Here is a 5,388-nt window from a genome sequence, read left to right as displayed (position 1 = left end):
TTCATGGTAAATAATCAGCTTATTGTTGCTCAACGATCAGTACATGATAATCCCCCTGTTTCGGATAACCGGAGCAAGTTCTCTGTGATGTCCATGTATTTCACGATTTGCGCGGTTAACCCTGCACAGGATAAGGTCACAGTGAGCTAACTAAGCCCAGTAATAAACGTAAGCGTACTAATTTATGCAATCCATGTTTTGATAAGCGGAGCATGCTATTTGGGAATCTTTCTCGGTCATATTTCGGCTACTAGCATATCAGACTGAAACTGGGCAAACGTGGCCAGAAATACTAAAAGCAACAAACGTTTATGGAAATGCTCTCCTTTTCTGTTTACAAATTTAGAATCATCTTCGCTCGCTTGTCACAGGCAGCTTCATTGTGGAACTAAAAACGAGGTTAATGCATGTGGGTTTTTTTCGCCAGATGCTTAACTGTTAAAATGCTTACTGAACGCTTGATGTAAAAGCTTAAATCCTCGAAATCAAATTGATTTTCAAAGTTCTTGTTTGAAATAAAATCTTTAGAAAAAACAGACAGTAATCCGCATGATAGTCATAAGCTGAGTTCAGTTTCTACAAAGGGAAATGAAATTATGCAAAAATTCTCTGAAGTACTAAGTACTGCACAAAGGCCCGGCCGGGGGTCGAACCCGGGATCTTCGGTTTACGAGACCGACGCCGTACCACTTGGCCACCGAGCCTGCACAATGGCACTTAACATTTTGAGATTTTGCCAAATATCGCAGTTGTTTGAAATTAAACTCCACGTATAAACGCGTACAGTTCAATTGAAAATCAATTTCCCGACACTGAACGAATGAAACTGAACGAATGAATAAACGAACGTGAGCTGAAAAAACTTTCACTTTTGAATGCAGGGCAGCGATGCTGTAGAGGGGAAATTCAAAGGTCAAATGATCCCTACTACCCCGCTCTAGCTGCCCTCTCAGAATTTTATAATTTAGATTTTTTTTTCGAGAAAAGATCGAATTTCGTGTAATGGCTATAAGATTTCGATTTCGATACGGTTCGATTTTAGGTTTAGGCCTACGGTGATTTTACATACATAATCACCAAAATCATTGTTTAAACACGACTATCAAAATGAAAATAGAAAAGCATTAGCGATTATCAGGCTAATTAAATCGTAATACGGGGAGGATTACTAATCAATTCTATTGGGGTTATAAACCAACAAATGATGTAAACACAACATATTGAATATAGAATATTGGCAATCAATCCGTGAGACAGCTGCAAAATAAATAATACGGAAATCGCGCGGTACTATACTGATTGATAATCGAAATATGCACGACCACAATATACAAACAACAACGTATGCTGTCCTTGGCGATAAAATAATAAGGGTTCGCATCATCATCTTATCTAAAACTTGAAATAATTTTCTTTAGATTCCTTGATCCCATTGATCGATCGTTCGAACGTCACCTTCCATTGTAATCAGAATACCTAAACACTTTTTCAGACAGTTTGAACAGTTTAAAAGAAGCCTATAAAACGACAGATCTTAGAACTAAACGTTGTCTCTTACGTGAATTTCTAACGAAAGTATCTTTCAAGACAGGGGCGGATCCAGGGGGATGGGTAGACATTATTGGAAGGAAATTGAAGGGCACCTTTCTGATCTCAGGGCACACCCAGTATCCAGGTCAAAGCGAGCGCCGAAGGCGCGATGTCCTGAAAGGGGGGTCTGGGTGCCCACCCCAGAAAATTTTGAAAATATGGTACCATTTAAAGGCTTTTAGAGGGCTTCTAGAGGCTAGCAGAGCAATCCAGAATAAACGAATTCGAGACAAGATTTCAACAGATGCGGATAAAAAATGAAGCTGGTGAACCCATGAAAGAATGGTTGTCGCCAACTTCGCCTAGTGCCCCTATAATCTTTAAAAGTGCCCCTTAACAATTATACAGAATACGGCTAAGTGCCCCTTCATTGTTAACAATCGGCAAAAATTGCCTCGTCTTCACATTTATCCTCATGTCGTGTGCCATCTTCCAAACCAAAAGTGCCCCTAAAATTTTAAAAATTAGGCAAAAAAGTGCCCTTTTCTTCAACATTTTCCGCGTATAGTGCCCTCTTCTAAAGTACGAGTGCCCCTTTAGCCCTCCCTGAAAAGGCAAGGACAAGGTGCCCTCATCTAAAGCATGAGTGCCCCTTGCAAAAGGAGAGTGCCCTATTTAATTTATCATGATTTAAGGCTTTACAAATATGATTATCGCTCCTCACTTTCTCGGCAGCAGTATATACTAACCGATTAATTTTATAATTATGCCCGGATTACGGAAACGGAATTAGCGGTTGCTGAAATAATGCCGTCAAAAATATAGCCGGTGAAATTTCGAAGGGCACTTAACAATTCTAGACCGTATTGGGCAATACGGCTAATACGGTCTGGATCCGCCCCTGCAAGACGTAGAGAGAATCCCACAATGATAAGGAAAAAGTCCGAAAATGTAACTTTGAGGTAGTAGTTTATTCAACGTTTCAACTATATCCTAATAGTCATCTTCAGGAATGAGATACAACAAAAATTATGAGATATATATATACAATCCATAGACAAAGAGACCAATTCAAGTAATCAGAGATGATACAAACTAAGGAATTTAACGTAGAAACAGTTCGCTAAAATAGATTAAAGGGTAGCAAACCAAAGGGTAATTATAAGCAACTAATTGTTGAATTTGTCACTTTGACACTTTTTCCTTATGATTGTTGGATTCTCTCTACATCGCGTCAACACGGATATAGTGTTCTTTCAATCGTTATCTTTCGAGACATCTGAAAATTTCAGAACGGACGCAAAACGGAAATGATTTAGTCGGTTATTTTTAGTGGAATACAACGGTTTCATGTCAGCGTACATTCAAACGGTTTGTAACGTATTTTCACGAACAGATCATTTTTCCGAACATTTCAAACATTCGGTTACTAACAATGGTAGGCCTAATTTGGAACTAAATTTCGAACTAATATCGCCGTATAGAGTAATAATAAATCAATATGATGACTAGCCCACACTTTATCATACAATTCAGATAGATTCCCACGATCAGATCTAGTTCAATTAATTTAGAATTCAGAATAATTGTTATATATCACATAATAACGTATGTGTATATAGAGCATTATTTGTTGTGGAAAGAGATTTGAAAGGTCAGGTTGCTTGTCAATCGCTTATCTTTCTCGAAGAAACAAAAATATCTCCCTACTCAGGATTGCATCGCTACCCACGTAAGCTTCTATGAACTAGTTACGTCGTCCAATACCTCTTGGGGACAAGATTAAAAATATAAAACCATCAATTTCCATTATCCGGTTGTGTTTCCGTTCTAGGATAAAGAAGCAAAATATAACTACATGTTCAATTCATCATATATAAGTATTCGTCATAAATATTCATAAGTTAAATTCGTCGTTAGATTGAAAGTGTATGAAAAACATATTTTAGATATTTTGGTTAATCTGTATGAAAAAAAACAATTCTATACTGGAGCATCCTCGCCGGCAGGGATAAGTACGCGATGGCATCGCTTACTCTCAGCCACGGCACGAAACCCTACCACACTAGACCGGGGTCGCAGGTTTGCCCAACGGAAACTTGCAGCACTAGATTGCTCGCTGAGGCGAATTTCACGGAAGAACTATAGATGGGAAAACCTGGGTTCAAATAAAACAGGATTTCTGATTGGCTAATAATGACATCGCTGCGCACTCAGTCTAGTGTGGCAGGGCTTCATCGTACCATGGCGAGTCTCGATGCCATCAGGTTCGAATCCTAGGGACGATGTACCTTAGAGACGCCTAGGGGAATTAAAATGTAATGACACAGGAAACGGGGTGAGGGATGGACATTTAAATTGATATCATCCATAGATATGATGAACGTATGTCATTATATTCGATAAACAGGAAATCTGAACTCTGTAGTTCCCCTCATCAGCTCAAAAGAATGGTCACGCAAAGTTCATGACTAAGAAATCCATTTGTTTCGTCACGCGTCGTGTTGTATATATGTCGGGATTTGCGAACTCAACGAATATCCTAAGAGACACTTTTCCGGATAATCGAACACTCGCCGCGAATCTCGCATAACTATGGAACGGCAATAAATGTAGACGGAAATAATATGGAAAATAATATGAACTTTCAATGAGACGTACAACAGTTTCAAAAAGTCTACTACTTAAAATGCTAATTACCGACGTGAGTTATCGAACACGGTTTATACGTCGAGCATTAACACTGTTTTTACGATTTACATTCTCTCGATTTTCCCTCTCTGAACGCTCTCTACATTCATTTATTATTTATGCTGTTTAGTGCGGTGTGTATAGAGAACATTTTCAATTTTGCACGAAGTATGCAAAGGGAATGCTTTTTATATTGAAATATATATCTACGTAATACGAATTCCCTGAATATAAGGTACATTTGTTTTTAGCTAATGAGCTTTTGACTGACAATTTTTTTGTGTTATCTTAATTTCAGAAATCTGGAATCATCAGACTTAAGAACAGCGAAAAGTGAAAGTGAACAATCATGTTTAGCATAAAATCAAATTTGATCAGGAATTTAATGCACCAATATAATCGGTCGGATAATGAAAATAGTGCGGACGAAACAGCACCGTCTACCAGCCGACAAAAATCATGCCAGTGCGAATCCACCATTCCATCATTTGCGCGCAGGTTTTCCAGGTCAAGGTCACGAGCGGCGAGCGTACCGCGTAAAGTCGATTTTGAATATCCGTTGGTGACGGAAAAACATTACAACAACGCAGAATATGGAACTGTTGATCAAAACGCAAACGATGAATGTCGCCATCGTAGAAAACGTTTTTCGTGGTTAGGTAGACGTTTATCGCGCATGCTAAATGACGAAACCCCGCCTACAGACGATATAAGATTAGTGTCGAGAGAGGGCGCTGCGATCAGGAGGAACAGCGACTCATTTATCGATTTAGCCGATATACATGACAGCGATAGGTAAAGGGAACGCCACTGGATTATGTTGTTGATCGATAATTTGAAATTTTCGATTTTTGGGCCACGTCGGGAGGATATACGTCGATCATTACGAGGTATACTGGGCCGCCGCAGATGAGACTGTTTACACGCCAAGTTTGGCATCAAATTACACGCTGTCGTGGATTCTAATAATTTACGATGGGTTATTCTCAAACTCATCCATCACTAAAGGCTGGCAGATATTCTGGCTTTGACGTGTGATGCATAAATAGCGGACAAATTTCGTTATATCGTTTTTTTTATTCCTGAGCCACGTACGTATGTGACCCTTCCTTGTATAGTGTTATCATAAATCATGTCCAGCTGTTTCATTTGAATCTGCGGTTAAAT

General features: G+C 39.0%; 1 non-coding gene across 1 annotated transcript; it reads right to left on the bottom strand.

The window, feature by feature from the left end:
- Nucleotides 1-632: 632 nt before the first annotated feature.
- On the bottom strand, nt 633-704 carry Trnat-cgu (transfer RNA threonine (anticodon CGU)). Its single transcript has one exon. It is a non-coding gene; the product is annotated as a tRNA-Thr (tRNA).
- Nucleotides 705-5,388: the final 4,684 nt, after the last annotated feature.

The sequence above is a fragment of the Tubulanus polymorphus genome, chromosome 7 (assembly GCF_964204645.1).
Source record: "Tubulanus polymorphus chromosome 7, tnTubPoly1.2, whole genome shotgun sequence".
NCBI classification, from domain to species: domain Eukaryota; kingdom Metazoa; phylum Nemertea; class Palaeonemertea; order Tubulaniformes; family Tubulanidae; genus Tubulanus; species Tubulanus polymorphus.
This window is presented reverse-complemented; position numbering and strand designations above follow the sequence as displayed.